At 32.6% G+C, this 26495-nt stretch overlaps 1 long non-coding RNA gene across 2 annotated transcripts; it reads left to right on the top strand.

Annotated features, from left to right (window-relative positions):
* Positions 1–7782: 7782 nt before the first annotated feature.
* Positions 7783–12562, top strand: LOC11415897 (uncharacterized). 2 transcript variants are annotated; one of them, XR_003010154.2, is made up of 5 exons: positions 7783–7871; positions 7964–8044; positions 8214–8306; positions 10810–11318; positions 11558–12562. It is a non-coding gene; the product is annotated as an uncharacterized lncRNA (long non-coding RNA). The 2 variants fall into 2 exon arrangements; XR_005645190.1 differs by lacking the exon at positions 7783–7871 and having other exon boundaries at positions 7878–8044.
* The last annotated feature ends 13933 nt before the right edge of the window (positions 12563–26495 follow it).

Genomic DNA, 26495 nt, shown 5'->3' with positions numbered 1-26495 from the left:
ACTGAAATAAACAATTAATAGATAGGAAATTACAATTATTGTCTAATGACTCTGGACCCTTCAACATTAGTTGTCCATTATCCTAATTTCAACCTAAATGTTTCTGCATATTTCTTCTCCAAGTTGGAGACATGTATATACAAAAGAGGCTACTAAAGAACTAATTCCTTTTGTTTGAAGTGTTTGGGAAATATAACTCAATTACTGTTGGAGTTGGGTTTTAAACTAGCAGCCTCAAAAGAACCATAATCTTTATTTCATTTATCATATCTTTTTTAATCTTTGTGAAATTGTCAAATACAACAAATATTATGAGACATATAAAGTAATAATTTTTTCCACCTCATTTTTATGTGTGTTTGATAATACATACATATACACATATACTTATTTTGTTCGCAGATAAGGACTTTCCGAAGCAGACTAAACTTGCGGCTCCGGTTACTATTTCACCATATGCGCATATATGGACTTCTACATCTTCTCAGTTTGTTACGGACTCTTTTTAGATTGTCACGGAACCTCACAAGTCCTTTGCGGCGGCTTTAGGGGGCTGCAAGTCATCTCCCTCAAATGAGGCTCCTTTTTCAGTTCCTTGCATCAAGGGTGATGCTCTTTGTATTCGAAATGGACAGGAAGAATATTCTAAAGGATTGTTTGAATGTCAGAATGCCCTGTGGGGAAGACTGACTTTGAATAAAGGCGACAAACCTTACACGGCGAGAGGTTTAGCTGCTAAGTTAGGCAAGTTATGGAGGATGATTAAGAAATGGAAAATGGTTTCACCTGGCAGAGGCTATTATGATTTCCTTTTTGAACAGGCTGATGACTTACGCAGAGTTTGGGAGGCTGGTAACATTGCCTTTAATCTGGGTCTCCTTCATCTTTCTCAATGGACGAAGGACTTTAATCACTATATTCTCAGAAGCAGATCCATGCCTCCATTTGGATCAGATTGGTTGAATTTCTATAAGAGTATTGGAGGGAACAAACTTTGAAGGAAATTGTGAGTGTTGTTGGTACTCCGATAGATTTAGATGCCCCGACACGAAATAGGGCTAATTCAGACACTATGCGAGAATTTTGGTGGACATTGACTTATCTAAAAGAGCCTATGATGAAATTCTTGTGGAACAGGAAGGTTTTACCTTTAAGGTTGAAGTACAATATGAGAGGAGACCACTCTTTTACCATCACTGTTATGTCATTAGACAAAATGTTTCGGCTTGCAAGTAGATGCACCCGGAGGCAACTAAGGTGACTGACCATGGCAAGAAACCCATCGCGGCGGAACCACTTGCTAAAAAAGCTCCTCCTCGACAGCACTGTAGTGATAGAAGTGCTTCTACTTCAGGTACCATGCAATATGTTGCTGTTGCAGCCCCTTCAACTTCAGGTACTATCATAGATACACAAGAATGGTCAACAACTCAAAACATTGCTCCTCCTAAGGATGTTTTGAGCAGGTCTTTTAGCTTTGCTTTACAAAATGTTTCACATTCAATTCCTAATGTCGTGTTACCTCAATCAGCTATCCCTGTTTTGGAATTGGTTATTGATGTTGCACACGATGACGTGCACCTACTTGAAGTGGAGAGAACGCATCAGGAATCTCAGGACAACAGTATGTAGAGCATGTTGACGTGCATGAGAATTTTGATGGCATTACCTTGGATTCAGTTAGGGAGGTGAGCTCTTCGCCGGTTCTGAACATTGGAGTGAACGAGGAAGTCACTGCCTCTTCTAAAGACATGCCCTCAGCAACAGTTGTGCATCCACACCACTTTTGACTTATGTAGAGAATGTTGACGTGCATGAGAATTTTGATGGCGCTACCTTGGATTCGGTTAGGGAGGTGAGCTTTTTGCCGGTTCTGAACATTGGAGTGAACAAGGAAGTCACTGCCTATTCTAAAGACATGGCCTCAGCAACAGCTGTGCATCCACACCATATTGCGGTGCACAAAGTCCGTACAACTTTGGTTGATGGTTCAATCACACCAGCCTATGCCATTAATTCGGTTTCAGACCCCGTCCCAGTAGTCCCTGCCTTTGTTGCAGACTCGGTTCTCGTAGACAGCAACATAGGCACGCAAATCCTGCTGACTGATGATGCATTTCCAACAGTTGCGACCATTGTGTCTAGCTCGTCTCCCATTTCAAGTTCATTGGTCTCGCATGAAGTTGGTATTGTGCAACACAGTAATCCAAGGATTCAACATGATATGGAGCTTTCGCAGCGGATCAAAGACTATAGAAACAACAACTTACTGATAAATTAACTCGTTTTTCTCTTGTTTTTCTCTTTCCCTTTATTGAAATAAGTGATTTTCATATCTATTTCATTTTTTATTTTGTGATTTTGTCATCTTTGTGCGATGTTGGTTTGTTCGTCGTCTTTGTGCGGCGTTGTTTGTCTTTCTAGTTTCGTTCAGGTATTTGTTCGGTTCAGATTGTCAGATCAGCTTAGATCCAGTGCACATTCAATCAATGACTTTGATGTTGTCCACGTTGCAGATCCGAAGACATGGATATTTCGGAGATTTGAATTTAGTCATATGTGTAGGCTTTTGTGCTTTGCAGTTTTATGCTATTAACATGGATGTTGTGTGTTTGTTCGCAGATTCATCCTCTTTGTTGTTAGCGAATTTGCATTGTATCGATGTACTCTATTAATTTGAATGAATGAATGAATATCCTTTATTTTTGTAAAAAAAAAAAAGTATTGATAAATGAAAGAAATAGTTTGTAAATTTTTAATAGATGACATATAATTAATTTTTTATTTGTGTTATTCGATTAGGAGAAAACTTAGGTACAATTCCTTAGGTGCTTTTCGTATGGTTCTTAATTAAAAATACATATTTTTTGGATATAACAAACTTTGAGAAAATTATGGATCTGAGAAAATCATGGTAAATTTAGTTAAGAACCATACGAAAAACACCTAAGGAATTGTACCTAAGTTTTCTGCATTTGATTACTATAATACTAGCACCATACGTGACATTCTACAGTGAAGATTGAAAGAGAGAATTCATATTGTAAAATCATAAATATTTAATAATTAATAAGGTAAAAATAAGAATCATAAATATAAAAAAGTTTGACTGTATTAAACGAGTATTAAAAATATTTTGTACCTTTAGGGAAAAACAATAATCATGAATGTAAACAAATTTTTACTGTATGAGTCTCAAAAAATATTTTATACCTTTTTTGAAAAAGAATAGTAATACTTTTTTGAGTTTTTCTATTTACACCCCATGTTTGTCTGGTTACACCCAAATTTTCTTAAAAGTTTTTTATAATACCAAAATTGCCCTTTTATATAAATTTTCTTAAAACCCTACTTTTATTCATTGTCAGTGAGTTTCACCCTCTTTCACCCCTCAAAACGATCGATCAAACAATTTGATGTTCAATATCAATCTCCATGAAAATTAAAGAGTGAATCAAAATATTTTTCATCCATACTCAGTTGGATATAAGTAAGTGAATTTCTTCTTCTATTTGCTAGTTTCAATTTTTTTCCTTCAACTGCACTGATGCACTGTACGATTACGGTTTTAATTTACATTGGCAAGGTTAACTTAAATTCAGTTTAAGTAGGTTCATGTAAACTTAGTTTTAAGTTTACATGAACCTACTTAAACTGAGTTTACATGAACCTACTTAAATTGAGTTTACATGAACCTACTTAAACTGAGTTTACATGAACCTACTTAAACTGAGTTAACATGAACCTACTTAAACTGAGTTTACATGAACATACTTAAACTGAGTTTACATGAACCTACTTAAACTGAGTTTACATGAACCTACTTAAATTAAGTTTACATGAACCTACTTAAACTGAGTTTACATGTGCATACTTAAACTGAGATGACGTATAATCATTGAATAAGATTGAACTTTTAGATGTACACTTAAACTAAGTTTGCATGATCTACTTAAACTAAGTTTACATGACCTACTTAAACTTAGTTTACATGAACCTACTTAAACTGAGTTTAAGTTGATACACTTACTTAAATTTAGTTTACATGAACTCAGTTTACATGACCTACTTAAACTCAGTTTACATGAACCTACTTAAACTGAGATTAAGTATATACACTTAAATTCAGTTTATATGACTTACTTCAACTAAGTTTTTGATTAAATTTTATGAAAGGGTAATCTTGTCATTTTGGGGTGCAACCATGATTAACTAGGGTGCAAGTAGAAAAACTCTACTTTTTTAGACCTTTTGTTTTTTAGAAAATACTTTTGTATACCATAAAATCTAAAAAAAAAATAGGAGTCTACATTGTAGTCAAAATACTGACACTGTCTTATGTATGAAATGGTATCTATTTATCTTTTATTTCTATGCTACTTTTAATCTTTTAGACACCATGCACGTATTTTAAAAAAATGTATTAGATATCAATATTTTTATATGTTCATGCACTACTAAACTCTCCCGCAGGAAATTCCTGAGGATTTTGCTGCCATTTTCTTTACTCTAACGAAATTTCCTGCAGATAACTTAAGTTATCTGCCATTAGCCTGGCCCATTTTTTACAGCTCTAGTACTAATGAAGAACAAAATTGAGTGACCCGTCATTTCACTTGGTATAGTTTTATTAAAGGTCAAGATACCCATCATACTGCTATCACATTATTTTTTTTAATGTGAAGTGAACAAAAATAATATAGTTTAGACCAAACCTTTAGGATTAGTATAATATAGTTTAGACCAAACCTTTAGGATAAGTACTGAGACTAATCCAAGGGAATTCACCCTGTTCTTGTACCAAGCTGAATTGCAGTCCGCAGTCTGCACATGACTCAATTCAGGGGTCAGCATCCAGTATATCTTTTGATCTGAGTACATCTTTGAAAATAAACATATATAGTGTCTTCATAATGCAAAAATGTGGTGAGTTTGATACAGTCTTGATAATTGAAGGTAGCACCTCAATTCAAGTAATCAGCTGAAGCCTTCTTTTTGATTTCATCTAAATGTAGGTTACTTATTGCCAACTTATCAGCTGCAAATTTCTACAAGGTCGAGCATATGAAGCAACCCAAAAATTGGGCATTAGGTACTTGGTATTCTTCATTTTTTTAATAAGTAGTTGGATGCATTTGACCTTGGACCGTGTTCATGTGTGGAACTAGTTAAGAAGTAGCTAGCAAGTCTTATTTCATTCAAGGAAATGAAATGGTGAATGACAAATTTATCTTTTGTTTGGAATAGCTTTGATTTGTTTTTCCTTCACTACTACAAAATTGGGAAAATATAGCGCCCTATAAATAACACTAAAGCGCTATAAATCTAAACATGGAGACTATAGCTAGCACTTTTTTGAAAAAGCGCTATCTCTGCTTCTAAGTCTATATAGCGATTTGTTTTGAAAGCGTCAGTATAGGTTCAATAAAAAAAATAATTATTTTAAAAAAAAACAGGAATAATCGTATATGGCGCTTTTGAAGGAAAGCGCTATAAATAAATCAACCTTAAATAGCGCTTAATAAGCGCTAGTGTATGCTTGAGAAAGATAGCGCTTATAGGTTAAAAAAAGCGCTATTTAATAAAGTAAGCATAACACTTTGATCTGCAAATCCCTTGTTCGATTCCCTGTGTTGATATTTCGTTGTGGATTTTTTATTTTTTTTTATAAAAACGCTTTGAACTAACCGGTCCCCTGTTCGATCCCTGCATAACACATATTTCTATTTTTTTTTTCAATTTTTATGAAAAATCGATTGTTGTATCAAAACACACATTTTTTTTAAGGTTTTTTCTAGATTACCTTTGAAGAATGGTGGGTAATTTACCCACCAACCAATGAAAATGAGCAATTTGTTGGTGGGGTCAAGATAGTTCATGGATACCACTTAAAATATGCTTATGTGGCTAATGTGTATTGGTTAGGGTAAATTACCCACTATTCTTCCATGGGTACCCTAGTTGTCACCTTTAAAATATTACATTCTCCAAACTTTTCAAAAAAACATATCTCTCCCTCCAAAATATTGGATCTCTTCAATTTTGAGGCACTTTTACAACAATTAATCCAATTGTATCTTCTATAATTAATATACTTATACATCAAGAATGCACTGAAATGCATTATTATTATTTTAATAATAAAATTCATTTCCTGCGTATTTTCCTGTGCCTTTTGCTGCGGAAGTACCTGCGGATTTTAAACGGGCAGGATAGCTCCTCAAGCACTGACCGAATGCTTCCTGCGGATATTTTTCCCTTTTCCTACGGATGTACCACTCCAACGGATCCTAAAATCCTAAGCAAACAATTACCCATGATGGTATTTCCTGGAAAGCAAAATCCATGGCTGCGGAAATTTCAATGCAATCCGCATGAAATTCCGCAGGAAAACCGCGAGTTTTTAGTAATGATGCATCGTCATCTCTCTCTTTTTTTCGTAAAAAAATAATAATTATCTTAAGATTGTATACAATTGTTTGAATAAACAAGATTGTGTATTTAATTGTGTTATATAATGATGTATCCAAGGGGTGCGGTTATCATGCATAAGGCATCCTTATGCACTCTGTATAAATCTCAGTCCATTAACCGGTAGCCCAACATAATTTTTTTTGAACAATAAAAAATGAAATTTATATTAACCACCAAAAGCAACTCCTCTAGCACAAGGTGTGCCAAAAGAACTACTCTACAAGTCTTTAATTGCTTCGTACACCCCAACCCATTTTGTCATACACCCCCAAGCGAAACCACAATTCTGTTTCTTAATCTTATCCGGCACAATACCGGATTTTCATTAACTATTGGACAATTTATTTCTGTAATTCACGTGATCACTTTACTGATATGTGGTCATGGAAACACATATATGCACAAGTCTTTAATTTTTGGATTAAGCTTTTAGCAAAACAATATATACATATGCTTAACTTGGTAACCGTCAACATTTGCATAACAATCAACACCGACACGAACACATCAAATGAGGAACACTCAACAGCAACAACACACCACATCAATTTCCATTTTCCATCGTCGTCATACGATACACTTGATTTGCAGTAAGGGTTGTTGCTGAATTGAAACAAACTTCATGGTATGGATTACTGAAACCATAAGTATGGTTTAATGGTTTTGATAGTCTTGTATGTGAAACCAAGATAATTGTGTAATGATTTTTAATGAAATTATTATTGTTACATGGTTTTAAATAATGATTAAGATGATATACACTTGAATTATTACCGAAACTATAATTATGGTTTAATGGTTTTGATAGTCTTCTATGAGAAACCAAAATAATTGTCTAATGGTTTTGTGAAGTGTTTATGCAGGGTGCATAAGGAAATGACTTATGCATAATAACTTTTGTCGTATCCAAGAGCTTGCACAAATATTTGTATTTATAATTTTAATCAAAATTTCATATAAAATATAATTCATAAGTTACACATGGTAACGCGATAAAAAAGAATGAGAACACGGGAAAAATAATTAATAATTATAAAGATAAAAATAAAAAGGGAAAAATAATATTCAATTTTTTTTTTACCATTAGCGAGAAACAATAATCATAAATATAAACAAATTTTGACTGTATTAAATGAGTATCAAAAAATATTTTATACCTTCTTTGAGAAAAAAATAGTAGTACTTTTTTATACCTTTTTTTAGGGAAATACTTTTTTGTACCTTATAAGGTAAAAATAATAGGAGTCCACATTAATATCAAAATGTTGCACCGACTTATATATGCATTTATCTTTATTTCTCTGCTACTTTTAATTTGTTAGACATTTTGCACCGCTCTCTCTCTTCACAAAATTTGAGGTTGTATTTTCTTCGTTGCACTCACTACATATAGTCAAGTACGTTACTGGTCTTTGTTTTCCACTACTTTCTTTCTCTTTCTCTTTCTCTTTCCCTTCTTTCCAGATCTCTATTTGTTTTTTTAATCCAGGTTAACTTGTTACGTTGATCTTGTTTTTCGATTAATCCACCTCGCTTGGTGTTAAAGTTGAAATCTTTTCACAACTTCATAGTAAGTCATCATCATAAATTTATACTTTAAATTCATGTATATAAAAACTTGTTCTCAAAATCCAATCTAATAACTTTTTTTTTTCTATTTAATTGAATGATATTTAAAAATGCCATGATTTATACACACATACACACCAGATCAAGTTTATGTTTATCTTTTTTTGCAGACTAATCAACTGTTGAAGTTAAAAATAAATTCTATTGGAGTTCAGAAAAAAGGCTTTTGCAACAATGGAATTATCCATTTGATGACGCTTATTGTAAGTCTTCTCTCTTCTTTGCTCTGATCTAGTATGCATGAGAAGTAAATCAAAATAATAATAACATATGAAAATTACAAATGGATTGCAAGCATTGATTATGTGATATATTGAATAGATTGTTTTTCATTGGATTATTATAGAATATTTTATTTCACCATAAGGTTGGCTATGGAGGATACACTTTGTATTTGTACACCTCACAATATTGTTGATTTGATATACTATTAACATAATTGTGAATTATCAAATCTCAATGAATTTATAATTAATTAGTAGATCAATCTTATCTGATGACATCCAAAGTCATAGTTAATATAGTTCATTAGATGATAAATTAATAAATTATTCAATCATAACCTAACTATTGTTGGTTTTCATTGTGGGTTATTTTTATGTACCTCCACATTTTTGTTATTTTTTGCTAATATATAACATATTGTCTTGGTGCTGCAATTGATTGTTGTCTTTATTGATGTGCCAACATAATTGAGATAGTAGAAATTTATGAACCCTTTGGATTCCAATTTTTACTACGCAAGTTAGTTTTGTTGAGATAGTAAAAATATTATGAAATCACAATGAGTTTGACAAAATCACGGATAGGCTCATGGCACTCTTTGAAGCTTAGAATTAAAAATTAAGCCAGGAAAAACTATCTTACGCTCATGACAACCTGTGAGACATTGCACTAATTCCTTTTACAAAGGAGTCATAACATTTTTAATTTTTCATCTTTTCCCGTGGTAAGTTCTTTGAATACAATTTATTTTCTTCTGATTCTGAAGAAGAATCAGACTCATCAACTTTTACCATTTTATTCCCAGATGTATGTCTTTTGTGTATTTTCTAGTCTGAGCTTCTTACTAGATGGAAATTTGATGAATCATGCTTGTAGTCTAGTTAAAGGAAATTTCATGGTTGCATAATATGCTGTCAAAAGTTTTTTGTATTATATTAATAAAAACCCTCTGTTTGGATAAACAACATAATGAAGTGCTTCTATCATAAGCAGAACATATAAGTTTACATTCCAATCTCCCATAATCGGTTATGCACATGTAAATGTAATATTAACTATTAGGTTGTTTACCAATCAACGATAATATTGACTTTAACTCTTCAATGTATGATGCACAATTTAGAGGATCGATATCCTTTTAGAGGACTTGGATCCTTATTTGAGGGTAGGTTCCTTCCCCATGTTGTTCTCAGAATTTTCATATCAAAAATAAAATGATTGTTATTTCAAATGTGTTTACATTTTTTACATATTAGTTTCCACATTATTCACAGATGTTTCCAGGGAAACGCGAATTAAAAGAAAATTGAAAGGTTAAGAGAAGGTGTGGAAGTTGTGACAGGAAAAGTTAAGAAATTCTCAAAAGCTAGAAAATCAACAAAACCAAAAAGTAAATCTTTAGCTGACAAGAATAATGATAATGAAAATGGTTTCATTGTGATAAGTTTTCTGAAGAATAATGTCAAATTCCAATTCTTTTATAATAAAATAACATTTTACTACTTCACCTTTTTTTTTTTTACCTAAGACAATCCCTTCCCTTGAACCACATGGCTATCCTGCGTTAGTTTTTCAAGTTATAGACTTGGCTTAATGATTTTTAATCAGATGAGTTTGAATTCTATACAAACATGATTATTAATCAGATGAGTTTGAATTCTATACAAACATGATTAAACTATCACACAAGGAGAAACTATGGATTTTTAAATCAACCCTATTTAAAACAATGTTTTTTCTAAATACCCCATCCTCAATTACATATAAAACTCTTTTTTTTAAGGCTAGTTGAATGTTTTTATTAAAAGAGAGTCAATTAACTTTATCTGATCTGGAAGAATCAAATTCGAGACTTTGAGGGGAGCAAACTCCAGGTCTCAAGCCAAGATTCACTTTATATGTCCCAAAAAGGTGTTGCTAAGATCAAGTTGTAGAACCCAATGATCCATGGATCCAAAAGGCGGTTATTAAGAAGCTCAAAATAGAAAATACACAAAAGTTTGAAAGATACACAAATTGGAAATAAAATATTTAGTAGCACATTAAAGCTTTAATTTTTTTTGGAAATACACAAGTTTTAAAGTTTAAAATATATTTAGTAACAAACCATGAAAGATGGGAGAAAAATTTACCGAAGAGCAGTGTTCTGATGAATCCCACCAATAAGGCTTAACTTGAGACTTGAGAGCTATCATTTTTATAATAAAGAAGTTTATGCATTTGGAAAAGATACAATTTTCATCCTCCAAAGGCTTCATTATAATACTTGTGAAGGCTTGTTATATAAAATGATAGCTCGGAAGTTAAGCCTTATAGATGGGATTCATCAAAAGATTGCTTTTCATGGTCACAATATGGATTACTCTTCGGTAAATTTTTCTCCGATCTTTCTTGGTTTGTTACAACAAATTTTTAAAAGATGTTAAAGAGGATGATGGTAAGAGTGATCAAAAGTTTAATCAGGTGAACCAATGCATGCAGAGTAAAGTGTGCAAAAGAGAGGAAAGAAACCAATGAAGAAAAGGTAGGTGATGCTGATCAAAACGATCATGGTGGTGAAATTCCTTCAAAATATCATGCAAAGAAGAATGGTGTTGCCAATGATGTGTTAAATTTGGAGCCCTCCAATATGGCTACAAGTGTATAAAAGTTGATGATAATGTTACTTTGGGACATTATTGCATTATAGTTTATGTAGACAGAAGCCTATGAGGAGGCGACTTCATGGCTTGGATGATATGGGTTTTGCAATCAAATGGGGTCTGATTTTTTCGACAAACAGAAGTCATGTTGGAAATGACAAATATGTACATGACGAAATTTGATAGGCTACCATCTAAAAATGAGCAACTATTAATGAGGAAAAAAGGAAGTTGGAGAATAAGGAGGAAGAAAATGTATCGACAAGAAAATCCAGATGACTTGTTGTATGGCTTTGGGAATAAATGGATACAACTTCGACATCAAGTTATCTTCTTGATGGAACTGAGGTGTGTGACAATTCCTTCCCCCTCTGTTATCTTTTATCTATAATTATATGTTTTATTTGAGTTTAATTTTGATATGTTGTTGTTGTAAACAAAATTATATTGTCAACAAGATATAACCAAATTACATGTTAAATGATTTAACAATTATGATTTAATGACAGTGTATGAAATCCTTACACTGAAAGCATATATGAACTAATTTTATGTTTTTGGTTTTATCTTCTATTTCATGGCTAAAGGCTGCTTTAGTTCAACTATTATATACCATAGCAGGGTTCAAGTGCAGAGGTTTTAGCAGATACCAATAAAATATCTAAGGAAATTAGTAAACATGACTATAAATTGGGTGAAGATGTTGGAATATACTAGCTTAGATATGGCTTCATGAAGGTAGAGATACGAGACATTTCTGAACCCATTGTAAGTCAATTAACAAACCCTAACCAGAATCTACATTTAAATTTAGTTCCATATTTGATTATATATGTTGTAGACTGCAGTTTTTAAATTATGGCTACAATGTAGCGAAATTTGAACAAATAGCTGTTGTTTTAGGATACACTAAATGTTTCTCCGAATAAATCTACATGATAATTTATATATAATGATAGGTGGAAAGAACAAAATAGCACAAAGAGGATAAACAGTAGATGCAGATAATAATGAACAAAAATCAAATACGAAGGTTGATGCAGATGATACTAATCATATGTTCTGAACTCAAGCTACTGATTTTGATGAACCAATATCTAAAAAAATAATGGGAATTGATTCTAGAACTCGAAGGAAAATGAATGAACAATATTTTGAATATAATTGACAACGACCAAATCTAGATGTATAAAATCACTAATGAAACTGCAAAATAAAAGACATAAACATAAATCGCTTTTACAAATCTCAAACAAAATCGATCATTCAATGTATCGATAGAGGAAATTGAAGAGAGAAAGATTCAAGCCTTAAAACTGAGAACGAGATATCAAGTTAAATTGCCTACTTCATAATGAAGAAATGAGGGCCTGGAATAATGGTTAAATATTGAATCATTAGAGGTAGAGCAAGGTTTCCTAGAAATAATTCAAGCAATGAAACTAGAAGTAGTGGCTCTTCACAAAATAAATCCAATATTCTAAGTCATAAATGCAAGAACTATGGACATCATACATAGCATCCACAAATTGTTCTACTCGAGCAATTTGGTTACATAAAATATTAAGTGAAACATTCATTGCATAGTTATCAAGTGCACTGTAACATCCCAGACTGCTTTCAGCATTGTCGACTGACCCTACAAACCAACACGAGTCTTTTCAATGTGTTTTTTCCTCACTCGCACACTTATCGGGAAACTTCCCGGTAGGTCACCCATCCCAAAATTGCTCCAAGTCAAGCACGCTTAACTGTGGAGTTCTTATGAAATGAGCTACCGAAAAGAAGATGCATCTTGTTAATATAGGTAGTACCCAACAATTCTTATAAGCCTTCCTTCAACCATGTAGTCCCATACCTACAAGGCCTCAGATCCCTCTCATTCCGGCGTGATTCGGTTCCTCTAGAAGCTGTCGGGAGCCGCTCATTGTCGTGCCTTGTGCCTTGTGCCGCTGACGAGGGCGGGGAGTGGTCGCCAGTGCACAAGGCACAACAATGAGCGGCTCCCAACAACTTCTAGAGGAACCGAATCACGCCGGAATGAGAGGGATCCTAAGGCCTTGTAGGTATGGGACTACATGGTTGAAGGAAGGCTTATAAGAATTGTTGGGTACTACCTATATTAACAAGATGCATCTTCTTTTTGGTAGCTCATTTCATAAGAACTCCACAGTTAAGCGTGCTTGACTTGGAGCAATTTTGGGATGGGTGACCTACCGGGAAGTTTCCCGGTAAGTGTGCGAGTGAGGAAAAAACACATTGAAAAGACTCGTGTTGGTTTGTGGGGTCAGTCGACAATGCTGAAAGCAGTCTGGGATGTTACATGCACCATAGAAATTAAATGGCTAACAATTGATTTGTTTGAAGAGATCAAACCTATATTGTTCAAACCAACTAGAAACATTCATATAAATGACAGGTTACATGTCGGAGAGATCCTTGGACAGAAGGATAAATCGTCTAAAAATTTGGGACTCTCCATTGTATTCCAATTACTTCTAAGCGGATTTCCAACCTTTAAAAGTTTTGCATTCTGCAAACTATATGTTAAAAATCGAAAATCATCTTCTAAGGCATGATAGTCTAAAATTTTGCATGTTGTTAAATGGGATGAAACACATTCAGGAATGGTATATGGATCTTTCCAAACTTCATTGCCTCTGGTAGTAGATGAACCTGTCCATTGTCAATCAGAGATAAAATAGGATTCGTAAAAATACTTAAAGAGACTAGAAAAGAAAAACCAACAAAAACCAATATTTCATTGACGTGACCAACAAACCTTTGAAATTGGAAGAGTTTGAAGTTTGGGACAATAATGGAGCATTTGCACTACCTCATACCAATCATGAATGCAATGATCAAACCAAACTAGTTGAAATTCAACTAAGTTTTCAAACACATGATAGCCTTGGTAATATGAATTGATTTCTTGATTGGGGAGACTTTGCCCAATCTGCATACAAAAAAAAAATACATATTATAAAACCAAACAAAAGTCACAAGCCATGTATGGATAAACAACATAATCAAGCGCCAGAATTGGATATGAGTGTTTATGTAAGTTATTTCTACACCCAACATAAATAAACTTTTTTCATATTATTTATAATTATTTTCATAAGCTAACTCAGTGAAAGTATCGAAATAAAATCAAACCAGCTTACGTACATATCATAAGTTGTTTCCCTAAACTCTAAAATAATTTAAAAAGCGTGCATGCATATGGACAATTCAAATAAATCAATCAAAACAAACACATGATAATGTTGATAAAAGAGAATGCATCATATCATAATATCATACCCCTGTTACAGTTAGAAATTGCACATTAGAAACTGCTCTGAGGGGAACATTGAATAAACAGATATTGGCTTTAATTAACTTGGATAAGGGTTTAGAGTACTCTCCAGTTCTAACCCCGACACTTATGTGACATGCAGTTTTCAAATCCTCTAATATGGGACACCCAGATATAAGTTTCTTTAAATCCTCGATATAATCCAAAACGAACAACAATCAGATGTAACGTTTTAAGTAAAGGAAGATGAACAGAACAATGAGACATAATTGCAAGAAGTAGGTATGTTAATTTCAAAACCACGAGTGTTTTGCAGAAGAAAATGGCAGACGTCAAAGTGACACATGATAACAAGAATAGGGAGAGATCCTGCACGTGTCAACGTATTGCTGCTTCGACCCATTGATTGATGTTGGAATGGTCAAACATTTGACATAACAGAATTCATGCCTCGATGCCTCCAGAGTGACGATATCCAATGTGATAAAACTTATTATTTTTTTCAAATATACACAAAGTTCTATCACTTTGGATATTGTCACCTTGACGTCTGCCATTTTCTGCTGCAAAAGACTCGTGGTTTTGAAATTAACAAACCTACTTGTCGCAGCTATGTCTCATTGTTCTTTTCATCTTCCTTTACTTAAAAAGTTACATCTGATTGACGTTCATTTGGATGATATCGAGGATTTAAAGAAACTTATATCTGAGTTTCCCATATTAGAGGATTTGAAAACATCATATGTCACATCAAGTGTCGGGGTCGAGTTTACAGCTGGAGGGTACTCTAAACCCTTATCCAAGTTGATTAAAGCTAATATCCGTTTATTCGATGTTCCGCTCAGAGTAGTTTCTAATGTGCAATTTCTAACTGTAACAAGGGTATGATATGTTATGATATGATGCATTCTTTTTTATCAACATTATCATGTGCCTGTTTTGATTGATTTATTTGAATTATCCATATGCATAAACGTTTTTTAAACTATTTTAGAGTTTAGGGAAACAACTTATAATATGTACATAAGCTTCTTTGATTTTATTTCCAAACTTTAATTGAGTTACCTTATGAAAATAATTATAGATCATATGAAAAAAGTTTATTTATATTTGGTGTAGAAATAACTTACATAAACACTAATATCCAATTCCGGCACTTAATTATGTTGTTTATCCATACATGGTCTATGGCTTTTGTTTGGTTTTATAATATGCATAAAAAAAAAAATTGGTATGCAGATGGGGCAAATTCTCCCCAATCAAGAAATCAATTCATATTACCAAGGTTATCCTATGTTTGAAAACGTAATTGAACTTCGACTATTTTGGTTTGATCATTGCATTCACGATTGGTATGCGGTAGTGCAAATGCTCCATTACTGTCCCAAACATCAAACTCTTCCAATTTCAAGGGTTTGTTGGTCAAGTCGATGAATAGTTATTGGTTTTTGTTTGTTCTCCTTTTCTAGTCTCTTTATGTATTTTTACGAATCCTATTTTGCCTCTGATTGACAGTGGATAGGTTCATCTACTACCAGAGGCATTGAAGATTGGAAAGACTCGTATACCATTCATGAATGTGTTTCATCCCATTTAACAGCATGCAAAATTTTAGACTATCATGCCTTAGAAGCTGATTTTCGATTTGTAACATATATTTTGCAGAATGCAAGACTTTGAAAGGTTATGGAAATCCGCTATAGAAGTAATTGACATATAACGGAGAGTCCCCAATTTTTAGATGATTTATCCTCATGTGGAAGGATCTCTCCAACATGTAACCTGTCATTTATATGAATGTTTCTAGTTCCTAGATGACACCTGCTATTTTTGTTACTTTCTATATATGCTGCAAGCAGAATTTGATGGTTTGAACAATATAGGTTTGGTCTCGTCATACAAATCAATTGTTAGCCATTTCTATGGCGCACTTGATAATTATGCAATGTATGTTTCACTTAATATTTTATGCAACCAAATTGCTCGAGTAGACCAATTTATGGCTGTTATGTATGATGTCCATACTTCTTGCATTTATGACTTAAAATATTGTATTTATTTTGTGAAGAGACACTGCTTCTAGTTTCATTGCTTGAATTAGTTATAGCAAACCTTTCTCTACCTCTAAAGTTTTATCCTCTCAATTGGTTGAGGTCTACCTTCCTTTGCACAAATCCCCCATCTGTCAGATTTTGCAGAAGCTTTAAATGTTTGTCGATTATGTCACTTGACCTTTCACTCATTCACATTTCATGTGACTCTCTAAGGATACTTGCTAGTCGTCAATGTCATTATTTTATGATTTTTTTACTCTTTAATCGCTGCTACGACATAATCAAATCGTCGTGTTAGTGTGCACATGATTTTTTCGATGACTTATATTTGTGCTATATCATCACTGTTATTCTTGATATCACTGACCAACCTATCCATCCATTTTGACAAACATTCATTTTCATTAATGATTACTTACATCTTTGCACTGTTCAATCAACTCAAACTGTCCATTCAACTGGATCTGCTCCTCCTATATGTTTTGAGCCTGATTCCCATGCTTTCTTGCCTATTTCAGTTTGATTTTTTTTTCCTGTAAGATTAGGCAGCTCCACGTATACTGACATATTAAAAGCAAAGTTTTTAATTGCGTTAAATATCTTTTTCTACATGTTTTTATTGATCAACCTATGATTTTTTTTTTCTTCTGTTGGTTCTCCTAGTTCCGTTAAACTTATAAATTGTTGATTAAACTGCTGGCATCTTAGTTCAACTAGGAAGTGAACGAGGAAGTCACTGCCTCTTCTAAAGACATGCCCTAAGCAATAGTTGTGCATCCACACCATATTGCGGTGCACACAGTCCCTACAACTTCGGTTGATTGTTCAATCACACTAGCCTATACCATTAGTTCGGTTCCAGACCCCGTCTCGGTAGTCCCTGCCTTTGTTGCAGACTCGGTTCTCGTAGACAGCAGCATAGGCACGTAAATCCTGCTTACAGATGATGCAGTTCCAGTAGCTGCGGCCATTGTGTCTTGCTCGGCTCCCATTGAAAGTTCATTGGTCTCGCAAGAAGTTGGTATTGTTCAGCACAGTAATCCAAGGATTCAACATGATATGGAGCTTTGGTAGCGGATCAAAGACTATGACAAGAGGGCCGCTGAAGCTCCTTTCACTCATGTCTTGTCAAAAAAGCAAAATTAGAATTTATAGAAACAACAACTTACTAGGAAGCCGCCGTATAGAACCCGTTCGACGGGAACCATATGCCTAATGAATTTTTTCTATTGGAATATTAGAGGGGCCTTGGTTGTTCATGGGGGACTTTTATCGCGAAGGTAACTGTTGCGTTAAAAAGTTGGCTAATATGGGACATGCACTACAAGGTTCAGTTTGGTTGACGGCTACCTCGAGAATTTAAATTTGATTGATTTTGGGACAGATGCGGTCTGCCTAATTACAGATTCCCCTAGTCTGTTGGTTTTCTTTTCCTTTTTCTTTCTTGTTTTGAGAGTTTTGGTCTAGTCCCCCGTCTTTGTATATATTTTTCCCCCTTCTTTTCAATAATATTTTGAGTTTGACGGCATAGAATGGAGGTTCATCGGGGTGCCAACCTGATTAGGATGTTGGTGCTACCTTTAATGTCTGTACTTTTTCCTGACTTATCGAAAAAAATATAGACTTATTTTGTTCTATAATGAGTCTTATCAAATACTAGTATTATTTTCATTCACCATTATCATACATGTACTATTGGTAACAACTAATCAATAAGTATTGATAATTGAAAGAAATAGTTTGTAAATTTTTAATAGATGACATATAATTTATTTTTTATTTGTGTTATTTGATTATTAGAATACTAGCACCATATGTGACATTCTATAATGAAAATTGAAAGAGAGAGTTTATATTGTAAAATCATAAATATTTAAGAGTAAATTACTCTCCCCTCCCCTTGTTTGAATTACACTCCCTTCCCTTCTTATGTTAAAATATACACTTACCTTCCTTGAAAAGTAAAATCTACACACTCCCCTCCCGCTATAAGATGCTTGAATTACATCCATCACCCTTAATAATTAAATATGCACTACACTTTAATCTATTTTAACATAAATAAATATTTTTATGATATATACTAATTTTGAACCACAGTTTAAGACTATATGTTAATAAAATTGTGAATAAAAAATAGCGAAAAATATGTATTCAAATTTGATTATATTAAAATAGACCCGCAGTACTATTTTTTCGAAGTGTGTTAGATTTTTTTTTTTTTGGTAGATTATTAGAAATAAAAAAAATATTGAGGGAGTAAAGTGTAGATTTTAACATTAGAGGGGAGGAGAATGTAATTCAATCGTCTCTTAAGGGAGAGGAGTGAAATGTTTTCTAATATATTTTGAATAAGAGGGGATGGGAGTGTATATTTTAACAAGAAAGGGAAGGGGAGTGCAATTCAAGCATCTTTGGGGGGAATAAGAGTGTAATTTACTCAATATTTAAAACTCCCTCCGTATCAAAATGTAAGCAAAAATTAGTCAACAAAAGTTAATGTATTTGGTTCAAAATTTGTACCAAATACATCAATTTATGCTGATCAATTTTTGCTTACATTTTGGGACGGATGAAGTAATTAATAAGGTAAAAATAATAATCATAAATATAAAAAAATTTGACTGTATTAAATGAGTATTAAAAATATTTTGTACCTTTAGGGAAAAACAATAATCATAAATGTAAACAAATTTTGACTGTATTAAATGAATCTCAAAAAATATTTTATACCTTTTTTGATAAAAAAAATAGTAATAATTTTTTTATACCTTTTGTTTTTTAGAAAATACTTTTGTATACCATAAAAGCTAAAAAAAAATAGGAGTCTACATTGAAATCAAAATATTGACACTGTCTTATGTATGAAATTGTATATCTATTTATCTTTATTTCCATGCTACTTTTAATCTTTTAGACACCATGCACGTATTTTGAAAAAAATGTACTCCCTCCGTTTTAAAATACATGTCAAAGTCAACCACTTCATATATGTCAATGCACAATTTTGACCGTTAATATCTTTAATTATCTAAAGTAAAAAATTATAAAAATTTAATATTTTAAAAATATTTGTCGAGACAAATCAAACAACATCTTACATGCTAATAGTCAAAGTAAGTCAAGTGAATAGTACACATTGCAAAAATTAAACATGTATTTTAAAACGGATGGAGTATTAGATATCAATATTTTTATATTTCATACATCATCTCTTTTTAGTCCAAAAAAAACAAAATGAATGATGTATGAACTCATTTATTTTTTCGTAAAAAAAAATATAATCATTTTAAGATTGTATATATTTTTTGTTGTTGAAATAAATTAGAAAGTGGTGTATTTAATTGTGCTATATAATGATGTATCCAAGAGTTTTCACATATATTTGTATTTATAATTTTAATTAAAATTTCATATAAAATATCATTTATAATTTACACATATTAACGTGATAAAAAAGAATGAGCACACGGAAAAATAATTAATAATTAAAAAGGGAAAATAATAATCACAAATATTTTATACCATTAGTGAAAAACAATAATCATAAATATAAACAAATTTTGACTGTATTAAATGAGTATCAAAAATTATTTTATACCTTTTTTGAAAGAAAAAAAAAAAGTAGTAGTACTTTTTTATAATTTTTTTAAGAAAATACTTTTTTTACACCTTATAAGCTAAAAATAAAGGAGTCTACATTGATATCAAAATGTTGCACCGGCTTATGTGCATTTATCTTTATTTCTCTGCTACTTATTATTTCTACATTGATATCAATATTTTGCTATGTTCATGCTTCATCTCTCCTTTTTTCCGGCCAAAAAATTACTGATCTATGAACTCATTTATTTTTTATTTAAAAAAAAAAAAAATCTCATTTTGTTAAGATGGTCTATAATATATCTTGTTGGAATAAAGAAGGTCGTGTATTTGATTGTGCTGTATAAAGATTTATGCAAGAGCTCCCACCCCCACAAAATTTGAGGTTGTATTTCTTCATTACACTCACCGCATATAGTCAAGTACGTTACTTATAACTGGTCTTTGTTTTCCACTTCTTTCTTTCTCTTTCCCTTCTCTCCAGATCTCTATTTGTTTTCTTAATCCAGGTTAACTTGTTATGTTGATCTTGTTTTTCGATTAATCCACCTCATTTAATGTTAAAGTTGAAATCTTTTCACAACTTTATAGTTAGTTATCATCATAAATTTATACTTTCGATTCATGTATATAAAAACTTGTTCTCAAAATCCAATCTTTTAACTTATTTTTTTTCTATTTATTTGAATGATATTTAAAAATGCTATGATTTATACACACATACACACCAGATCAAGTTTAACTTCAACTTTGTGTTTATATTTTTTACAGTCTAATCAACTGCTGAAGTTAAAAATGAATTCTATTGGAATTCAGAAAAAGGCTTTTGCAACAATGGATGAACAATTATCCATTTGATGATGCTTATCGTAAGTCTTCTCTCTTCTTTGCTCTGATCTAGTATGCATGAGAAGTAACTCAAAATAATAATAATTGTTGTGAATTCGATGAAAAAATCACACAAATAACAAACTTGATGTGTGGAGCAAGGGATAATCAAGCAACCAAAATCAAAGTGTATGGAACAATTATAAACACAAGCCAAAAGTAGAAAACAACAGCGAGAGAAAAAGAAGAGAGAACACAAAAGAATTTGTTGACCCAGTTCGGTCCAAATTGGCATAGTCTGGGAGAGAGAGCAGCCATCCGTTTCACTATATGATGAGTAACGTTTACAAAAAAGATATCAATGGGTTACAAAAATAAGTCTTCCGCCTAATTCTGCCCAAAGTCCCAATCTCTTCCCGCAACCAAGAGACTCAATCCTGATAGTGTTTCCCAAGGTGAATCAACCTTCAAACCCTAGTGTTTGTTACAAAGAGACAAACTCTAGTTTTGTTGTTGCCTTTCTGAACCCTTGTTTCAGCCCCCTCTATCTCAAAGTTTAGTCAGATACAAGGTCTATATTTATACTGAAAGTATTACTTAAAATTTGGAACAAATCTGCACCCAAAAATACGTTTCTCTTATTCGCTGCCAGCGCACCATCGTGCCACGGAAAATCCAGCGACTTGCCTCAAAGTTGAAACCTCCAATCGTGCCACGTTGCCCAATCATCGTGCCACGATTTCTGCAGAACCTGATTTTAAGTTAACTCTCACAATAACATACGGAAATTACTTATGGATTGCAAGCATTGATTATGTAATATATTGAATAGATTGTTTGTCATTACAATGATCAATAAAATAAATATGACATAGGGAAATTGGATCTTTTCTATAGTTAGTTGCACACAATTAGATTATAAGAGAACATTTTATTTCACCATAAGGTTGGCTATGGAGGATACACTTTGTATTTATACACCCTACAATATTGTTGATTTGATATATTATGTACATAATTGTGAATTATCAAATCTCAATGAATTTATAATTAGTAGCTCAATCTTATCTGATGACATCCAAAGTCGTAGTTAATATAGTTCATTAGATGATAAATTAATAAATTATTCAATCATGACCTAACTAATCATTCGAATTCGATAACTATTGTTGGTTTTCATTGTGGGCTATATGTTTATGTCCCTCCATATTTTTGTTATTTTTTGCTAATATATATTCTTTAACCTATTGTCTTGGTGCTGCAATTGATTATTGTTTTATTGATGTGCCAACATAATTGAGATAGTAGAAATTTGTGAAGCCTCTGGATTCCAATTTTTGCTATGCAAGTTAGTTTTGTTGAGATAGTAGAAATTACAAAATCACAACGAGTTTGACAAAATCACAGTAACACTTTGATTTTGTTGAAACTCCAAAATGCAACTTTAATCAAAATTACATGAAGACACTGTGGCGCTACTAAACACACCATGATTCAATACATGTAGACATTGTTTTCTATTGTGGGTAGTAGTTAGCCAAAATTTTAACTCCATGTTCACATTTATTCATCAGGATCTATACTATTTTCGCCACCTCTAATTCTTGTTTCTAAACATCATTTGAAGCTATAAGGATAAGCTCATGGAACACTTTGGATCTTATAAAGAAAAATTGAGTTAGGAAAAACTATCTTACGCTCATGGCAACCTGTGAGACATTGTTCTATATTGCTTTTACAAAAAGTCACAACACTTTTAGTTTTTCATCTTTTCCTATCGTAAGTTCTTTGAATATAATTTATTTTCTCCTGAATAGGGATGATAATGGGTACTCTTTGGACAGTGTACTATAGTGCGCATCCCCAAACTCGCGTTTACAAAAAATCCCCATCCTCGAGCCCATACCCTCTTGGTCAACAAGTTTGGTGTACATATCCGAAAGGCACCTAAACTCTCGTACCAGCGTCCATTACTCGCACTTTATAACAACAAAAAACACAAAATAACAAAAAAATATCACAACTTAATTAACATATGATCTAAAATCTCTTAAATCAACTAATAAAGTAGTAGTATTTAATTAAATAAAAAAGATCTAAAATATAAAAACCAAGTGCATATTACAATAAATATCAAAAGACTTAGAATTAATTACCTAATTTTAGTATTACATAATGTTCCACTAAAAAAAAGTATTACATAATGTTATAATTATAGTATATATAATGTGCGGGCGTGTGAGGCAGACTGAACACTAGAGTTCCAATACCTGAACTCATGCCCATTTAAATTTGCGGGTAATTACCCAAACCCAGGCCCATGCCTAACAATGTGGGTAATTACCCGCCTATCGTGGGTATTTTTTGCGAATGCCTATTGGGCTCCGGTCCAATTGTGTCTCTTTGTGTGATAGTTTAATCACGATTCTGTAGAGCTCGAACTCATCTAAAGAAAAATCACTAAGTCAAATCTATAATAAAAAAATAAAAAAAAATAGGACAGGATAGTCAAATGGTGCAAGGGAATGGAAATGTTTATTAAAGGTAGAAAAGATATAAAAAAGTTAAATAGTAAAGTGTGATTTTGAATAAAAGAATTAAAACTGCCACTTGTCACAATGAAATCTGCCACTTGTCACAATGAAAACCATTAACATTAACATGTGGATTACCTTGAGGATTTTTATTTTTTGAAGTGAAAAATGATAATTTCATTTTATGCCTTATGTGATAAATGTTACACTAGTTTCAATTTAGAGTTTTCTGCTGGACATCTTCACCAATGCACTGTGTAGGTAGATATTGCTGGTAATTTCAGTCATTGCTGTAAAAGTATAAGCGAAGTAAGTTTTCCTAGTCTTTCAAGAGAAGCCAATTAAAGTATATCTTACCATTGGCTACACTATGGTGGAAGTTGAAGCACAGGATGAAGGGAAAAACAGTGATAATAAACCTGTTTTAGAAAATGATGAAACTAAGAAAGGCAAGGAACGAAGTATGACTGCAAACTCGGTTGAAAGACAAGTGAATGATAAAGATGGTAATGTAAATAGGAAAGCACGAGTCGGCATGATGTTTGAATCTGAAGAATCTGCAAAGTCATTTTATGGTGCATATGCAAGACATGTTGGATTTAGCATCGACGTTTGTCAATTCAACCGTGTTATATATGCAACTATGTAGGATTTCCCAAAATTCAATTGAACCGTTAGGCATAACACAGTTGAATTGACAAACGTACATGCTAAATCCTACATGTCTTGCATATGCACCATAAAATGACTTTGCAGATTCTTCAGATTCAAACATCATGCCAACTCGTGGTTTCCTATTTCCATTACCATCTTTATCATTCACTTGTCTTTCAGCCGAGTTTATAGTCATACTTCGTTCCTTGCCTTTCTTAGTTTCATCATTTTCTAAAACATGTTTATTATCAATGTTTTTCCCTTCATCCTGTCTTCAACTTCCATCATAGTGTAGCCAATGGTGAGAATACTTTAATTGGCTTCTCTTGACAGACTAGGAAAATTTACTTGGCTTATACTTTTACAGCAATGACTGAAATTACCAGCAATATCTACTACCTACACAAGGCATTGGTGAAGATGTTCAACAGAAAACTCTAAATTGAAACTACTGTAACATTTATCACATAAGGCATAAAATAAAATTATCATTTTTTACTTCAAAAAATAAAAATTCTCAAGGTAATCCACATGTTAATGTTAAAAGTTTCTACAGGTGTCAATTTTTTCTGTATAAAGAAATAAGTTGAAATGTTAGAAATAAACAAATATAATAGTATAAAAAGTCTTGCAGGTGAAAAAATTCATAGTGAATTCCTAAAAAATATTACAACAAAAAGTTACAACATTATCATATATCTTTTTGAAGAAATTTAAGGATTTATTTTAAACATAAAGTATAAAATTCCAATAGGGTATGTTTAAGGTAATAATTCAATTTTAGTGGGGTGTATTGGGCCCACATCGTATAGATGAGACTCTTGATGAGAGTTTATAAAGAGGAGACCATCCTCACCTTACAAGCCGGTTTTGTGGAGTTGTGTTAGGCCCAACCACGATTTTAAAGAGTGTATTTACTTTAAAAGGGAAAGTATCTCATGATTCTATTCTCAATGATGACTTATAATATGTGTATTCGTGTTTAATCTAGGCACTGATCCAGTCCATTGTTACCTAGGTCGCAGCTAATAATATGGAATTGATGGTACTAATATTTAACAGAAATTGTTGACTCTAACAAAAATGTTGAACTCCAATGAGTGGTTATATGCAATGTGTGGGTGAGTGACGGCAAGGTTAGGTTTGTTGCGATTGTCGCTGCGCTGCTTTGCTGTTTGCAAAATGAAAGCATGGGGGTTATGGTTTTTTGCTCGTGGCATTGCAGGGATTCACATTAGGTTCAAGATGGCAAGCTAGTAAACTGGCTAAGCATTCGTATTCGTAAAACAGGTTCCTATTTTGTTTAGCATCTTATTGTTGTGTTATTCTGCGTTATTTCTGCAACTGATGTTATGTCTGATAATATATTGGCTTAGTTATCTGATCTTAGTCAAAGTTTGTTCATTAATTTGTATTCATTTCTTACTCTTGTTTGTTTAATACTATTCTATTCAAAATAAAATCGTAAAGGAAAATATGTTTTGATGTTTGCTTGAAAGATGAAATTGTTAAGCGAAATCTCATACAATTTTCTATAACTGGCATGCTCCCTAACACAAGAGACCTTCAAGCTTGGATGTATAGGCATTGCAGGTGTCAACTTTATCTTTGCTGAAATATAAGCTTTTTTCAGAAGTATGGCGGTGTCAATTAGCTTTACTAGGGATCAAGAGCACAACTCTTTTAGTCACCATTCTTCTAATTACAGTTAATTTTCAGCTCTTGATAAAAATTTCCAAGGCATTTTGTATATATATTTCATTATTTTGTTGCTTCGTTTAATCTTTAACATATTTCAGTTTTGTGCTTTCAGTTACTACTTACTAGTGTGTTTAATGAATGATTATGTTCCATGCGTGCCTCAGGTGAGATTTGTCTTTTTTCTAACTGACTGTTGGAGGTAGTTTGTGTTTGATTATGATGCTTGTTTAGCCGTAATCAATTTGTCACTGCAAAACCATCATACAAGTGGATTATGATACACCAAGTTTCTGACAGATTTTTCAATAATCTGAAATAAAAATTAATGTATGAACCAAATTAATGTATTTTTGTCATGTTTTGTATCATCAATAAACTTGATTTTGCTTACCCTCATTTTATTTTGTTGTTGTTGACATCTTGCAGGAATAAGCCTAAATCGAAAGAACCAAATTGATATGAAGAAGATTAAATATAAATATTGCAGTAAGATGTCTAATCTTTTATTGTTTTTGTAGCTTGTATCCAATCTGTTTCTTTGTAGTAGGTTGCCTTCTCTGAGGATGTTTGCATGAATATTTGGTTTCGTATTGCTTAATTCTGTTTTATTCATAACATGTGCCTGCACAACTCAACACACTAAAGATGGGCATGAATCAGAAGCCAATTCGGACAGAGACTAGATCATCATACCAACAAGAACTTGATGTACTAAGTACTCTACATTGGGTTTGAGTATAATTCTGTGTTTTTGTTGTGTTTGTTAACACGTGAGGTGTTGTTGATGCGGTAATAATAAGTTTTCAATTCAAACTGCTACCTTGCATTTCAGTTACTGAAATGATTAACT

This window comes from Medicago truncatula, chromosome 3 (assembly GCF_003473485.1).
Source record: "Medicago truncatula cultivar Jemalong A17 chromosome 3, MtrunA17r5.0-ANR, whole genome shotgun sequence".
NCBI lineage: Eukaryota > Viridiplantae > Streptophyta > Magnoliopsida > Fabales > Fabaceae > Medicago > Medicago truncatula.
Note: the sequence above shows the minus strand (reverse complement) of the source record. Positions and strands in the feature narration are given on the sequence as shown.